Source organism: Silurus meridionalis, chromosome 2, assembly GCF_014805685.1.
Source record: "Silurus meridionalis isolate SWU-2019-XX chromosome 2, ASM1480568v1, whole genome shotgun sequence".
NCBI lineage: Eukaryota > Metazoa > Chordata > Actinopteri > Siluriformes > Siluridae > Silurus > Silurus meridionalis.
The window spans coordinates 20,851,349-20,870,169 of NC_060885.1; positions in this window are offsets into that span (position 1 = coordinate 20,851,349).

Sequence of the window (18,821 nt, forward strand, 5' to 3'; positions counted from 1 at the left end):
GACTGCATTGCATATGAAAGGCTGTTTACTGCAGGGTTGTCATGGTAACCAGTTTCTTCCTGATCACAGTGATTTCATGCTGAAGATCCTTTCAACACACTCAAAACTGTTTGAGTATTGTTTGGCACATACAGCTGAGAAAGAGTAGTCACATTATCTGTAGTCACCCAGAAGGAGATGTATTCCCTTTTGAGTCTGGTTTCTCTTTTTCTTCCTCAAAAACTCATTGCAGGGAGTTTTCCCTTGCCACTGCCACTCTTGGCATGCTCATGGGCCATATAAATATTCAGCTAAATTTGAGTATTAGAATGGCAATTCTTCCTTTTTGCTATACAATAAATCCATTTGGTTATTTAAGAAAAAATATATGAGTATTAAATATATATCATAATTTCAGCTTCCACTTTCTGGTATTAACATCTAGATGTGTTAAACAACTTGGCATTATTTATGGTGGTAATTAAGTAATTAGCTAAATACCTTAATATATGGTTATATATTGTTTATTGCTTGCAATTACTGGAATAATATCAAGCCCTCTGACCGACAAGCCCACCACTTACATGCTTAAACACTTTACACTTAAAAACAATTTTATCATTGTTTTACCACAGCTTATTTCAAATATTAATTTGAAATACTCAGCAGGAATGTTTGGAAAGAAACATTTCAAACAAGAAATCACTTGCCCAAATTTAAATTCTAAAGCTTTCTCTTTTTGTGACAAAATGTGAACTTGATTTTAATTTGATTAGAAATTTTTATGATTTAAATGAGTCATCCAACATAAAATAAAAAGAAAACAAAAATTAATGTCCCATAAAATGTGGATGACTTAGCTTAACAGAATAAAAACAAAATGCAATGATTTGCAAATCTCATAAACCAATATTTTATTCACATTGGAACATAGAAAACATATCAAATGTGAAGTCATTTTGAATTTGATGACTGCAACAGAAGTCAAAATGTTGGGACAGGGCAAAAGTGTTATTAAACGGTTTAAACATATTTTGTAACTCTTCTTCTTCTTCTTCTTCTTCTTCTTCTTCTTCTTCTTCTTCTTGGAATAATCTCAGAAAGTTCCTCAATGTAAAATTGCTTACAATTTTACAATTGTAAAACAGTTCAATATCTCATCATTTACAGTACATAATTTTAAAAGGTTCAAAGAATCTGGAAAAAATCACTGTGCACAAGGGTCAAGAGTGAAAATCAATATCAGATGCCCAGTGATCTTCAGGCCCTCAGCTGGCATTGCATTTAAAACAGCCATTCTGTAATGGAAATCACTGCATGGGTTTATTAACACCTCCGGAAATAATTGTCTGTTAACACAGTTTGCCATGTCATATGCAAATGCAGGTAAATCTTTATCATGCAAAAAAGAATGCATGCGTGAACATGATCTAGAAATGTCTCCATCCTCTCTTGGCCAAAGCTCAATTAATTTACTGAGGCAAAGTGGAAAACTGTTCTGTGTTCAGACGAATTGAAATTTGAATCTATATTTAGAAACCATGTACTCCCCATCTTCCAGATTAAAAAGGAGATAGACCATCTAGCTTGTTATCTGTGCTCAGTTTAAAAAGCTGATGGTATGGGAGTGCATTAGTGCCTGTGGATTGGGAAGCTTGCACATAGGGAAGGCCATATTTGAGCAAGATAATGCTAAATACATACTGCATTTATTACAGTAGCATTTCTTCATAGTAGAATAACCTTTCACTATTCAAAACATTTGGCACATCATGAAACATAAAATACAACAAAGGACACCCAGAACTGTTCAGCATCTAGAATCCTGCATCAGACATATGTGACAACATTTCTCTGACTTGTATATTTATATGGACAGATGATGTGGTGCTACACAGTGGTAAGCAGTTGTTCTTACTTTATTGTGACGTGTTACAGACATCAAATTATTTTGAATTATAATTATTTTATTAATATTATTATAAAAGTTGAACTTTTTTTGTTTTATTGTGACTAGAACATAGATTTATGAGATTTGCAAATTGTTGCATTCATTTATTTACATTTTGCAGGGTGTCCCTACTTTTTTTAAATAAGGGTTGTAAAAACATTTAGGATAATGTGCAAAAGGCGTGTTGCTAGATAACATGTTTAAATTAAATTGAAACATACATCTGGCTAATGAACATAGCAAGCTACTGAACTCCCGACAGCATTTGTTTAAATAAACTTTACCATACTGTTAATAATCAAGGTGGTATTAAATTCAGATTAGCCTGTTTGGATAGTTAACGTAATTAAGCGAAAATGTAATTTTCAGTTTGCTAGGTCTAACTAGTCTCATTTCGACTATTTTTGATTATAGGAATCGCTGGCCCTCTGTATTATACTTGTAGCAATGACACATTTTATTTTGTTTGCAAAAAAACCTTACTGCTGCAGATGCATGCTTTGTTGTCCCAGTTTAAATGGGATTAATATATTTATATATTAAATTATAGATTTACCACTACTTTAGGTTACCTTTCTTTGGTTGCTTTATAAGATAGGTCTTGATGATGATGTTTTTGAGTGGACTTCTAGAGGGATGTCCACAGGTTTTATTTCTGGTGGTCCGTGATCCGTTCTCTGAAAAGTTCTTCTCATCTTTTGAACTCTTCTTCCTATTTTGTATTTATTACCACTATTGTTCAAAACATTGTTTGCCTGTGTGTAAGGATTCTGTGCCTTGGCCTTTGCTAATCCTGTTTTTTTTTCATGACTTGTTTCTATTGTTTTTTTGTTTAGTTTTTTTGTATCTCGTATAAGGTGTCGGCTGCGATCCATTCTTTATTCTGTCAAATCTTTTTGCCCACCTTTTTTTTACTTGCTTGTGTCCATGCAATCTTTATGCTTTGTCACCTGTGGTTGAGTGTTTTCCTGATCATCATCTCCTTCATCATGGTCCTGAAACTTGACAGATCTAAAACTGCTCTGCTACATATTTGTTTTGATGCAAGTTGACATTGAAGATTGTGCTTGTTTTTGTTTTAGTCATGGTGTACTTCTTCACTTTAAGCCTGAGCTTTGCTGTTAGTGGTTCCCTTTCAGGAACTCAAGCTGTGTCAACAACGCTTTGAGAATGCTACTGCGTTGTCCACGCTCAGAATCACGTGTGCAATCCAGTCCAATGGATTGGTGCAACACCACCACGGGATAACGTCAAGACCAAGAAGCTATAAAATGCGCGTGCAGTGGTGAGGCACTGATGAGCCCATAGACACACCCATAGACACGCCTGTCCTGTTTGAGGAGCTGTTGGAGGTAGTGACTCGCACCATTGCCAACCTGGATGTAAATTACAAATAACCCTGTAGACAGCAGTGTAATTATAACAGACAATCAATTACAAAGCTTTACTCCTATTCAAGAGAATGACTTAATTTCATTTATTTTCTCATTAAAATCATCAACCTGCATTCTCGATCCTTTGCCTACAAGTTTCTTCAAACAGATCATTCCAAAGGTAATTGAACCTGTTTTAAAATTGATCAACTCTTCCATTAGCACTGGTTATGTACCTAAATCCGTCAAACTGGCAGATATCAACCCTCTAATTTAGAAACCTGACCTTGACCCATATCAGCTGTCTAACTACATGCCAATATCAAACCTCCCATTTATATCCAAAATTTAAAAAAAGGTTGTAGCTAGACATGCAGCTAGAACTGTGTGTACAGCAGTCAAAAACCTTGGTGTGATTATTGACCCTAGTCTAACATGAGGCTCACATGAATAATATTAACAGGATCGCCTTCTTTTACCTTAGAAATATTGCTAAAATTAGAAATATGATGTCGTTACAGGATGCAGAAAAACTAGTTCATGCTTTTGTTACATGTAGATTAGACTACTGTAACGCTTTCTGTCTGGGTGTTCAAGTAGTCAAGTCAAGTCAAGAGGCTTTTATTGTCATTTCTACTATACACAGTGGTACACAGTACACAGTAAAAAACGAGACAACGTTCCTCCGGAACCCTGGTGCTACACTAGACAACATAAAGCTACAACACAACATAAAGCTACATAAAAAGTAAGTGCATAAATAAGCTTTAGTTAGTTCAGAATGCAGCAGCAAGAGTCCTCACTAGATCTATAAAATAGGACCACATCACCCCTGTTTTAATCAGTCTACATTAGCTCCCAATTAAATCTTGCATTGATTTTAAAATACTACTACTTACATATAAAGCACTTAATGGTCTTGTAACGCAGCATCTAAGTGAACTTCTGTACCAATATGATCCTCCACGCCTACTTAGATCAAAAGGTGCAGGCTATTTGTTGGTACCTTAAAAAATGAAGCCCCACAGTTATGGAACAGCCTTCCAGTCAGTGTTCGTTCCTAACGCAACCCTCCCCATTTATCCGGGCTTGGGACCGGCACTAAAGCTTGTGCAACCCTAATGGCTGGGGTTGATTTCCTGACCGGGGATCAAACCCAAGCCGCAGCGGTGAGAGCGCCGCATCCTAACCACTAGACCACCAGGAAACCTACTTTCATACAACAATAAGGACACATAATAATCCATATCCTTCTCTTCCTGTCACCCTTTCTCTCTCTCTCTCTCTCTCTCTCTCTCTCTCTCTCTCTCTTTCTCTCGGTTGAGTTAAACATGCTCCTGAGGTTCCAGTGACCACTGTTCCTGCCCCTCTTTCCTCCGCAGATCTTCCCACTTCATCCAGGCCTGCCTCTGTATAGTGTCCTCTTCGTTTGAAAGCCACTGTGCAGCTGGGGACGGTTTCTCATCAACGCCTGCGCTTTTCGGCATTAAATTGTTGTGACATTCGCCTATGTTTAAAGTTTGCTGGATGCTTTTATTCATTTTACTGCATCAAGCTTGTCCATAAAGGAGCTCATTTGTGCCACAAAATAAGTCTTTAATTTCTGTTCAGTGTGGATATTTCTGTAAACATCTTGTATCCACTGAGTGAGGGATTACTCCACCCAGCTTCACCAAAACCCTATTTGCTAGCACTTTTTTAAGCATTTAAGTTACATACAATTTTTTCTGGGTGACTGGGTTGTGTTATATGCTCAGGATGTTGCTGCAATAAAAAATACATACAAGGACAATTTTTTTTAAATAAATAAGAGAGAAAACAAAATAAAACAAAAGGATCAAATGACCAAATTTGCAAAAAAAAGTCTTACTCATCTCCAGAATGTAGACTTTTTAGAAACAGTGGAGAAGAAAAACTATTAGCACTATAATAGTAGCACTATAACAATATATACAGTAGCACTATAATAATATAATAGTTTGAACTATTAGTCTTTTATCAACAATAAGATGGTAAAAATGTGTACTGGAAAAAAAGGTTCAAACTTCCTTTACATTTATGGCATTTGGCAGACACCCTTATCCAAAACAACTTTCATGTATCTCATTTATACAACTGATATGGGGTTAGGGGCCTTGCTCAGGGGCCCTGGAGTAGCAGCTTGGTGTGGCAGGGATTTGAACTTCAGACCCAAAGGCCAATGCCTTAACCACTAAACTACCACCTCCCCCACATTGCTAAAGGAGAATGCAAGTAAAAAAATACATAGTTAATTGCAGCCCAACTCTGGAGCTAATTATTTTAGTTAGCTGAGGATTTGTCCAAAATAACACTGGCAAACACTTATCATATAATGACATAGGGATACATTCGATCTAAAGCATTCCACTGCATTCCAGAAATCATGCATAGACCAACCTGAACATAGCAATTATTGATAAAAATGTACTTCAAATAATGGCATTTTATAATAAAAAAATACAACACTGCATTGTCACATTTTTGTCTTTATTGCATTGCTCACTCTGCATTTTTTGCACCATAACTAATATTTATGATTGCACTGCTGTAACCATTCATATGTACATATGTTTATCATGCTATTGAGCTTTTTTTTTTTGACATCCTATCCTCTGCACCTTCTGTACATTATTCATTTTCACCCCTGTACATAATGACCCATACCCTTACTTAACGTACTGATGTTTATTGTAAATAGGCCACTTATGCACTTCTGGTTAGAGGCTGACTACATTTCATCAGCTCTGTACATGTACCTTGCACAATGACAATAAAGTTGAATCTAATCTAATGCAATCTAATGTAATTTAATGTAATCTAGTCTAATCTAATACAACATTACTACAATACGTTTCTTCTTCCCTTTCAAATGCTTAATCCATGTTTCATCTATTTTAAGTTTCTATATGCTTACACAAATTAAATATACAATAGTTTGTATACCCAACTGAGAGACACATACATAGTGAAATACATTAGTATTCACAACTCAGATATTACTTAACACTTAAGGGTTATTAAGCGAGTTGTATGAAAATTGCATGAAAATTGTGTATGCAGGCTGGCATCTCTCTGTAATGCACAATTCTGACCTTTAACTTAAGCCTATATTCTTAAACTATATATATTCAAACAAGGAGCAATCCAACATCTCTCTCTGACAGGTTGATGCAACCACAGTATATTGTACTGAAATTTTTAGCTGTTCACCCACAAAACTATGCAATGCTATTTGAGATATACATTCAATTCATAGATAAGACCCCATTAAATAATGAACAGTAATAACCCTTTAAAATCAACATACATTTTCTTTTTACAGAGGTCAATGGAGGATAGAACATCTTAACTGAACAATGCCACTTTTTTATCTCTTACTCTTTTTTTTTCATAATGCTATAAATTAAAGTAAGCTGTGAGCATTTAAAAAGAACAATCATTCTCCTTATCCTTCACATTTTTCAATTAACTAAATATCAGCAGAATTTTTTAATTTAAATATCAAATTACAAACCCCTTCCACATTATACAATACAATCTTTGTTTGGTATTTCATGGTTTCTTATGATGTAAAATTAACTTTTATTTCATGAAAAAAATGCTAAGTAATTAAATTACCTGGATCTGAACTGCTTTCATATAAATAATATAAAAGACATATTGTTAAATTATACAATGATTAGTGTTGTAAAGTCTTAGGATTAGAACGCAAGGCTTAAGGCCAAGTGCTTGTATTTAAAGGTGGTAATAAAAAGCCTATTGAAATGCACTGACTCTCGAAAACCTCTATGTTAAGAATAAAACCTACCAACCATGGAGGAATAAACATATATGTAATTTGCAAAATCAAATAATCAAACCAGAAAATTTACTTACCCCTATTCTTATTGTGTAATTATGCACTTATAGTTTTGCATAAACATTGATTTTCTTTGGACTTTACCTAATATGTTTCAATAAGCTAAATGTGAAACAAATCTATTCAGCACAAATTACACTCTTCACTGATTTTCTTAATTAATTTAATTGTAAGCATTTTTTTCTGTTGCCAAATTATTTTAATTCCAGCTCAAAATGTGATTTTGTCAGGTAGAATGTGTGTTTCAATTCCTGAACTTTGGGAGCACTGATACTGTATGAACAAAAAATGCAGAAGCACTCACTAAATCGCCTGGGGAACCAATATGCAATACGCTCATGCTGTTTGCAAGATGTGTTCTACAAAGGTAAGACATGGAAGTGTAGTGTTACAAATAAAATCAGTGCAGCTAATAATAATCTTGATTTTTCTTTGCAGTATCAAAAACTGTCACACCAGGATTACTTTTGCTAGCTGGTCATCTTTTGCCAGCCAACAGAGAAGCAGGAAATACAACCTTGGATTCTTGCACAACACAAGCCAGTTCAAAATAAGATCTAATATAAAAGAATTCTTGTCATTCTTGCACATTACTTGGCAAAGTAATGCTACCTGCTCTCTCAGTGCTGTTCTCCTGTCCATCACATTAATCGCCAGACGGCTTGAATAAATGGAATTTATGAATGAATGGAATGGATTCTACTGGTGAAGCTTTTCATTTACTTTCTCTGTCTTTCTGTGTTCACCTCATCATGAACTAATCGACTGAACCAATCACTAGTAGGGATTGTAAGTGGTATTGTCCTAGTAGGAGTTTTCCAACTTCCTGAGTGTCTGTCTGCCCCCTCCTCTCTTGATATTGGGTGCAACACAAGATGCTACTCATTTGCATTCCCAATGAGTCTAGAGAGCTGACATCACTAAAAAAGTCTCTAGGATTCTTACAGATAAATATAATATTAATGGAGAGATACCATCAGCCTTTCAGGAATTTCATTATACTCACTGAATAAGGGCAGCAACCCCTGGGCTGACAAAACCATGTAGGGAGTGACAAACTCTGCTGATACATGACTACATCCCCTGTAACTGGAGTCCATGTGTAGAAGGCACAATCTGATTATGGATATACACTAATCGTTCTTTACGAGGCACACGTGTACACCTGGATATTCTTACACTTTTCTAATCAGCCACTCATGTTCTAGCTTGACAGTGCAGATACCAGTCAAAAGCTTCAACTAATGTTCACATCAAAAATCTGAATGTGAATTATGTGATCTTTGTGACTTTGTTAATTCTATAATTGGTGATACCAGATGGGCTGATTTGAGTATTTCATAATCTTCTTATCTCTTGGGAATTTCACATACAGCATTTGGTATAGTGCAAAAAACAATAAACAATTATTGAGAGACAGTTCTGTGGGTAAAAATGCCTTGTTGATAAGAGAGGTCAGAGGAAAATGGCCAGATTGATTTGAGCTGCAATTGCGTGTGAGTTTTTTTTTTTAGCAGATGGTTTTCAACCCAGGGAAAACATTCTACTGCACTGTTCAATATTTTTTTCCAGAGTTATAGTGAGAAAAAGGAAACATGAAAGCAGATTATAGATAATTCTTCACATATGGGATAAAATAGCCATTTGTGTATTTTTAGGATCTATGAGCATTATGTTATTTCAAATACTGAGCACATGTGTAGAATATAGGTGACTGTCTCTCACGTGAACAAATGAAGAGCACTGGATGTTATTCTTATGTTTGTTTATGCTGATTTACCTAGTCTTTGTCACATGTGTCTGTATAAAAATACAGTCAACATAACAGAACATCAAAGATTGTTTGTATCCGAAGAGAGAGCATACTCTGCTGGTTTACAGCATGCTGCTAAGTGGGCCTGCATCAGCAGGCTTTTGCATCTATCTGCATCCCAAAACGCTTTATGCATGTCCTATGCTGACAAACACAATCTAGTTTGCTAACACTAGTGAACTGTGTAAAAATCACTGTAGATAACGACTGTCACCTGATGAAGTATATCTATTTTTTTATTACCTCATCGGTGCAGTTTAATATATGATCTGTGTATTTTGTTCTCCTGTCTGTAAGTAAGTAAAAGGGGTTTGAAATCTGGATAAAACAACACTTTTATATTTTCATTCTGTCCCCATTTGGTTCATTTACATCACACACCTGTCACACAATCTACACAAACGTCTCAGAAACGTCTGACATTCAACTTATTACAAAACACACATGACTGTACACATATTAGGCACACATGTTTAGCAACCACCCTGTCAGTCTTCAGATTTGGACTTACCTGCACTCAATCAACATAATCACTACAAAGATATTGGTGCACAGATGCACCTGAAGTCTCATTTCTTCCATTGACTGATGTTTCTATATACTTCATGTTTGGATCAATTTGCTTTGCATGTCTGGTTTGTCTATGTCCTCATAACACTCAAACAAAGACCAAGAACTACAGCTAAGTATGTTTTAGATTTTAGAACCCCATGCATTAGTCATTTAGTCATTAGTCATTAGCCCTCATTTCCACTTTTCCCATAAGGTAGTCAAACAAGACAAGACTGAATTGTTATTCTAATACAGCCATTCATCTCTGGATTCACTCATTGGTCTCGTCATATGCCTGGACAAGTTGTTAAACGAGATAAGACAACAGTCCCTATTCGCAAGTCCCCTGAACTAAGAGGAAAGTCAAAACCCTGAGCTCATGCAAATGTGTTCTACAACCCAACCCAGCAGAACATCTACAATGTAAAGAAATGTGCCAATGCTTTTACAGTAGACAGACTTACTTCAAGGTGCGGTATCAAACATACTATGAAGGTCAATTCGCACCTTAAATGAGAAAATGCAGTGATTAATCATGGAAACAAAATTGTCAAATTTCGTGGTCATTTAAAATTAGTTAGCAGTTATAGTTAGTAATCACACATTACATGTCCTACTATCACCTTTGCAGATAAGTCAGTTGCCAGCTCAGGCACAGGAAAACTCCTTGTGATTTCCCTGTTGTTATTCAGAATACCATCATAGAAAAAGTCCATGGATGTCATGATGCAGTCACTGTCTGGCCCACAACAAATACTGTCTAGGATTTACAAATGTTTCTGCCAACAGTTAAACATTTTTTTTTATTTAAGCAATTGGCAATTTGTTAGCTAAGACCTTTTCTGCTTCTCTGTAGCCCTTCTCAGTTCATTACTGCTGGCAGGACACCACACTGTAATAACATTTTTGCTTGTCTGTCATTGAAAAAAGCATTCACTACAGCCCCGTATACTAAAACATCCTGAGCCAGCATTGCCATTTATAGAGAAGGATGATGCTTCATAAATAGGGGTTAGGGTCAGGTTATGTCAGGGATATCATCTCAAACTGTATCCAGTGACCTTCTTCTCTTGTTAGCTCTCTCTGGGCAAAATAATTACAACCATGAACTTCTGGCTGACAAAATAGATAGAATGGAGACACTTTTAGGAGCTAGACACCTATTTGTAGTACAATGACCACTGAAACCAAGAAGATCTCTAAACACTTAAACATCTGAACTCTTGAGAAAACCCTTGGGGCTATGTTCTTCTCACCATTCTATTTCACATATTTCCTGGTTCCAGGAAGACTATAGCTAAAATATTTCAAGTGTGCATCCAGCTTTTTGAGGATAAAAGCATTCTCCCAGAATGTAATGTTTTGTAGAAGTCGTTCTCATAGGGAAATACAATATATAACTATATTATATATATTCACAAGTGTGGTAAGTGATTTTTGAGCATTGCATTCCACATTTAGTCCCAATTTGCTCTTATAATTCCCTCCACTCTTTTGGGAAGATATTCCCTCTAGATTTTGGAGTGTGCTAATGGATATTTGTGTTCATTAACCACAAGGTTATTACATTGCATTCAAGATGGCGGCGAGGCAGTAGCTCGCACTTTGCTACTTTCACTTTGTTGTCTGCTTTACACAACATATGGACATCAGAGCAACCGGTGTCCCTGTGTACCACCGCCGAACACTAAAGATACTCAGAAACAACCCCAACAACACAATAAAATGATCTGTGGCAGAAGCTATGCGACCTCAACATGCTTTCAGAACCAGGCCTCCATACCTTGGCACCGCCTGTGGCGCATGGACAGAGGAGAGGGAATTGAAAGCGCTTCGTGAGGAAGCGGAAGCGTGGAAAGTGAGCATGGGCTAGTGCTAGGCTAAAAGCTAACCCTAGCTGGCCTGCTCTACCATCTGTACTTCTGGCAAATGTCTGCTCCCTGGACAATAAATAGGACTACATCAGACTCCAACAAGGTACTCAGCGTGAGTACAGACACTGATGCGTCTTTGTGTTCACTGAGATGTGGCTGAGCGAAAGAGGAATGGTGTAAGAACTCTGTCCTCTTTTCCACCTACCGCTCATCGCTGTTGGAGTTTATGGTTGTGAGATGCAGACCTTTTTATTTACCCCGGGAATTCACCACCGCTATTGTGCTCAGAGTGTACATACCACCTAGCGCTAATGCTAAGGAAACACTCAGCATACTCTATGGGACCATTAGTGAACTACAAAACACACACCCTGACGGATTGTTTATTGTCGTCGGAGATTTCAACTATGCAAATCTTAAAGAATGCACATGCCAAGAGAATTCACAGCCACTTCCAGGACAGCGGAGACACCCGGCACATGTGGCAGGGCATCCAAGCGATCACGAACTTCAAGACAACATCACCTGCTTGTGACCGTGACGCCTCCCTCCCAGATGTGCTGAACGACTTCTATGCCCGGTTCGAGGTGCAGAACAACATGGTGGTGAGGAAGACCACCCCTCCTCCCAGTGACCAGGTGCTGTGTCTAACCACAGCTGAAGTGAGAAAAACTCTATGCAGAGTTAATCCACGGAAGTCTGCTGGACCAGACAACATTCCTGGCAGAGTGCTCAAGGAATGTGCACAACAGCTAGTGGATGTCTTCACCGACATCCTCAACATCCCCCTGAGCAGCGCCATTGTTCCTACGTGCCTCAAGACGATGACCATTGTTCCCGTGCTGAAGAAGTCTAGAAGAAGTCTGTCTCATGCCTTAATGACTATCGTCCCGTTGCACTCACATCCATCGTAACGAAGTGTTTCGAGAGGCTCGTCATTAGGCACGTCAAGACAAAGCTTCCACCCTCACTGGACCCCATGCAGTGCTCCACAGATGATGCCATCTCCACAAAACCTTCCTCTGGCCCTCACCCATCTAGACAACAAGGACTCTTATGTACGAAAGCTGTATATAGATTTCAGCCCAGCATTCCACACGATCATCCCTCAGCACCTAATTGAAAAGCTGAGCCTATTGGGCCTGAACACCTCCCTCTGTAACTGGATCCTAGACTTCCTGCTTGGGAGACTTTAGTCAGTCTGGATCAGAAACAGCATCTCCAGCATCACCACACTGAGCACTATGGCACCTCAGGGCTGTGTGCTCAATCCACTGCTGTTTACTTTGCTGCTAACGACTGTGTAACAATGCACAGCTCAAATTACATCATCAAGTTTGCCGATGACATGACCGTGGTGGGTCTCATCAGCAAGAATGACGAGTCAGCATACAGAAAGTAGGTGCAATGGTTAACAGCCTGGTGTGGAGCCAACAACCTATCTCTGAACGTTGACAAAACGAGAGAGATGGTTGTTGACTTCAGGAGAGCACAGAGTGGCCATTCTCCACTGATCATCGACGGATCCTCCGTGGAGATCGTCAAGGGCACCAAATTTCTTGGTGCTTATCTGGCGGATAACCTCACCTGGTCACTTAACACCAGCTCCATCACCAAGAAAGCCCAGCAGCGTCTCTACTTCCTGAGAAGGCTAAGGAAAGCGCATTTCCCTCCCCCCATCCTGACCATGTTCTACAGAGGGACCATTGAAAGCATCTTGAGCAGCTGCATCACTGCCTGGTTTGGGAACTGCACCGTCTCGGATCACAAGACCCTACAAAGGATAGTAAGGCCAGATGTAAAGATCATTGGAGTCTCTCTCCCCTCTATCAGGGACATTTACACCACACGCTGCATCGCAAATCTAATAGCATTGTGGACGACCCCACACACCCCACACATACTCTCCTGCCATCAGGGAAGCGGTTCTAAAGCATTCGGGCCGTCACTTACAGACTGTGTAACAGCTTCTTCCCTCAAGCCATCAGGCTTCTCAACACAGAACTGAACTCACACACACACACACACACACACACACACACACACACACACACACAAAACTGTGTGATTGATCTGTACAACCCGGACTCAACACACACACTCGTACTCACTTCGCACACCCATGTCTTCAGTACCACTCACACATTACATCACTTCATTACCATAAAGTGTTTACATGCCATTCTTGCACATCTTTTCTGGATTGCTGCTATTGCTCTTTGCACAACATTTTGTTTACACTTTTTGTTACTGTTTTTTTTGTTACTGTGCTATTTTTTATTTTGCACTTTATGTTGCGAGGACACTTACTGGTCCTTATCCCTGTGTTTTCTGTTCTCTGTGACTGATGTTGTATGTAGCACCAGGTTTCAAAAGGAACATTGTTTCATTTTACTGTGTAATGCTTCAGCTATATATGTTTGAAATGACAATAAAAGCTTCTTGACTTGACTTGACTTGACTTGACTTGACTTGACTTGACTTGACAAAAGGCAGGTACTGATGTAAGTGAGGAGGCCTAGGGTGCAGTCAGTGTTCCAATTCACCCCAAAGGTGTTCAGCAGGGATCAGCAGGCCACTCAAGATCTTCCTCTCCAAAGCATGTAAACCACATCATCGTTGAGCTCACTTTGTGCACAGGGGCACTGCCATGCTGGAAAAAGTTTGGGTTTCCAAGTTCAAGTGAATGCAAAATTTTATTATAGCACATCTAAAGACGTCCTACAATTGCGTGACTCCAGCCTCATGGTAACAGTTTGGTAAAGATCATCCGTCTCCATACCCCCCTGTCCTCTACTTCTGCCTCTTTCAAATACACATTGCATATCTTCTCTTACCACGTCCATAAACCTCCTCCTTAGCGTACCTTTTTTCCTTCCCTATGTCCCTCCTTTGCACATGTCCAAACCATCTCAATCTCACCTCCCTCACCTTGTCTCCAAAACTTCCTACATGCACGATCCCTCTAATAAACTTGTTTCTAATACTGTCCATCCACTTTACACCCAGTAAAAATCTCAACATCTTCAGCTCTACTACCTCTGGCTCCACTTCCTGTTTTTTTTTAGTAAATGCCACGGTCTCTAAACCATACAACAGAGGTCACCAACATGGTGCCCACGGGCACCAGGCCGCCCGCAAGGACCACATGAGTTGCCTGTGGGCCTTTACTAAAAATATCTCACTATAGCGCCACTTACCAGTGAGCTGCATCTACTTTTAATTACACTTGCATTGGTGTGAATTTGAAAATGACAATATTAAAATATAGATGACTAGATATAGATGAATATCATTCATTATTAATAATAACATAAAATTAAATGTAAATTGAGCAAATTTGTTATTTCAGAACTTGTGTGTTATTTCGACTTGTGTGTATCAAACTGTAGCCCTTCACATTAATCGGTAACCAAGAAGTAGCTCTCAGTTTCAAAAGATTGGTGACCCCTGCCATACAACATAGCAGGTCTCACCATAGTCCTGTCAAATTTCCGTTTCACTCTTGTAGATACCCTTCTATCACAAATCACTCCTGTCACTCTTCTCCACCCACTCCACCCTGCCTGCATTTTTTTCTTCACTTCTCTAATACACTCTTCATTACTTTGCACTGTTGACCCCGGGTATCTGAACTCTTCCACCTTCTCCACCTCTTCTCCCTGCACAATTCCACTGTCCTCCCTCTTATTCACACACATGTACTCTGTCTTATTCCTACTGACTTTCATTCCCCTCTCTCTCCAGCATGTACCTTCACCTCTCTAGGCTCTTCTCAACCTGCTCCCTACTCTTACCACAAATAACAATATCATCCGCAAACATCATAGTCCATGGAGACCCCTGTCTGACCTCATCCGTCAATCTGTCCATCACCACTGCAAACAGGAAAGGGCTCAGAGGCGATCCTTGATGCAGTCCAACCTCCACCTTGAACCAGTCTGTAGTTCCTACTGCACACTTCACTGCTGACACACTGTCCTCATACATGTCCTGCACCACCATCACATACTTCTCTGACACACCTGAATACAGTACCACAATTCCCCTTTCGGCCCCCCTGTAGTTACATCTCCCGCTCTCACCGCTGCCGCCCGGGTTCAGTCACTCCAACCCCAGCCACTCTCAGTGCCGGTCTCAAGCCCGGATAAAAGGGAGGGTTGTGTTAGGAAGGGCATCCAGCGTGTGCCAAACATTTGCCAAATCAAACATGCGGAGGATCCGCTGTGGCGACCCTGAATGGGAGAAGCCGAAAGAAAGTTTATTCATGATACATTAAAGAACAAAATAATATATGAGATACCTGATGTTGAGTTATGGAAAAAGAAACTATGTAAAAATAGTGTCACATAGATGTTAATGTAGAATTTGCTCATGGGACTATTCAACATTGATATTTTCCTAAAGAGTAATATGAGAGGTCTTGTGCTTATCTTAGGCATAAATGGACGTAGATCTGCCAAATGAATAAATATCTCTATAAATGCATCTCTATAAATAATTTAAACTTAAATATAAACTATTTTTATAATTTAATCGGTTTTAATTTAATAAATATCTTAGTTTTGCCGTGACTGCAGTTATAAGTAAATTAACTATTTCCCGCCTTCTATATAAAAAAAAACATTTTAAGTAATTTTGATCATTATAAGATGTACTGTCAACAAAATACATCATGTTTTACAGATAATGTTTTTATGTTTTTTTAAACAGCTTTGTCATCTCAGAGTACATTTTCCTTTGCTAATATGCAAACTCTCGAACATTCGAATGTTCTGTAAATGTAAAAGTTTTTAGGATTTCTCATCTTTTAGTGAATATTTGTAACTTGAATCACTATCAATCAAGATATAAGGTCACCTTTAAGCATCATATTTAACCAAATTACGAGTAAATGATTTGTCATCTCAACGTTCATTTTACTTTGCTAGATAGATCTTTTGCAAATATGCCAAAACGTTGTTCAAACACCGCATATGGTCTACTGTATTTGAAAGTTTCTACATTTATATCTACAATCTTTATTTAAAGGTTTGATGGCAAAAGGTAAAGCTTACTCCCATCTTATTTTGGAGTCTTATTCATAGAGCTACATGCTCACTAGCCAGATCCATGCCAAAGAGCTAGACCAAGAGAAATATGCTTGAGTGAGAGTTTTGGGAATTACAAAATTCTTGCTAATTCTTACACCACTGAACAGCATGCACTGTGAGTTACGAATACTTGAGGCTACTCACAGAATACCAGGAACACTATATTATTTCAATTTTTGTCCCCTGGCTCAATAGCCTTGTTTGCCTTTCTACAATTCAACATCATATTACAGTTTACAGATGACATAGTCATCATAGGAATAATCTCTAAAGTGAATATACAGGGATGAAACTAAGAGCTGAAGAATCTAGTCTTAATACAACCCAGTTCTCAACTCCAAGAAAACCAAAGAACACTAATCCTGGATTTTGGAAAACAAAAATGCAGTGCTCACCATCCCATGAGCAACATGAGTAAAAAAATTGGTGCAGTCTACAGTTCCTAAGAAGTCTAAGTAAAGCACAGTTCTCCCAGTAGCTACTTCTAAGCTTCTACTAGTGCACTGGAGTCCATAATTACACACTGCACAGTGATGTACTCACATGTACTAATTGCTCAGAGGACAGGAATGATCTCCAGTGCATCATCAAAACAGCTCAAAAACTCACCCAGCCAGTAATATTTAAAGTATATATATGATACCTTAATTAGTTTGAAAATAATAAAAAGGTTAATAATAACTTTTTACTCTGATGGCATCTTCTAGCTCAGTGTACAGAAGGTGTTTTATCTTATTATGAACAAAAAAAAATCTTCAAAAATTTAGCTTCGAATATAATAGTGATTACAGTGGTACTGCCCAACCTCTATGAATAATAGCCATTATTATACATGCCTTTACTCTCCAGCAGTGAGCACAGACGCTGAAAGTATAAGATCAATAATTCTGAGAGTTTGAATAACCTTAAATCATTTATTATCAGCAATGCTCTCTTGAAACCTCTCACCATCTCTCTCTCTCTCTCTCTCTCTCTCTCTCTCTCTCTTTCTGTCTCTATATCAACAGATGGGCTGTTAGTGTGCCTGTTGCCACGGACATGCAGCTTGTGAGATAGGAGGCTGTGCCAAACCCCTGCCAGGTTGAGTTCGCTTACTATGCTTCTTTCTCTCCTGCCAGTTCCCCCCTAAGTTTCCCCTGTAGACGACACTGTCATAACTGCAGCAGTGACATTATAACACGATTATTAGCAAACAGCCTACAGCTCAAAGCCCCATGGCATATAGGGCATATAGGAATATGAAATAGAAATATCTAAAAATCTTTCTCTGTTACTCACACACACCCACGCACACACGCACACACACGCACACACATACATACATACATACATACATACATACATGCATAACATGTGTGTGTGTGTGTGTGTGTGTGTGCGTGTGTGTGTGTGTGACAGAGAAGGGCATATAGAAACATGACATAGAAATATCTAAAATCTTTCTCTTTACTCACACACACCCACGCACCCATGCACACACACACACACACACACACACACACACACACACACACACACACACACACACACACACACTGTCTGTATGTCTGTCTCTCCTTACTGTTCTTGTCTTTTCTCTCCCTCTCTCTGTCTCACGCATACACATCCAATCTATCTCTGCCTCTCTTTCACTCACTCACACACACACACACACACACACACACACACACACACACACACACACACACACACACACACATTCATTCATTCATACAAATGTCTAACTCCTTGTTTTCACTACACATTCGCTAACAAAGTGATAAACAGATCCAAGGCACATGTGCCTTTTGCACTCGTGTTTCTCAAACGCTGCCCAGTTCTCTTTTTTCCTCTTGAACATTTTTTACAGACCCGCAGCAAGCACACACACACTCACAGCACATGTGTGTATGAGAGTGAGACAGATTAAAGATTTGCCAAATGAAATGGAAATGTGGAAATGTCGCTCATGACTTATTTACAGTGAGGGTGAGTGTTGTGAGAGCACACTTTTCAGGCTCTGCGTTATGAATATTTCTTTTTTTAATTTGGAGCATCCGTTTGGGATTGATCACTGGAGCAAAAGGAAGCCTAAAACTGATTCAATACTCAGGGACGATGTATATAATATATACAATATACATCCACACAAAATACTGTATATATATATATATATATATATATATATATATATATATATATATATATATATATATATACACACACAGGGTTTTGTGTGGATGTATAATGTATTTATATTGTAATCTTATAGAATGTTACATCGGGATTTCAGGTGAATGCTTTTCACTTCTCAACAGTGTAAAATT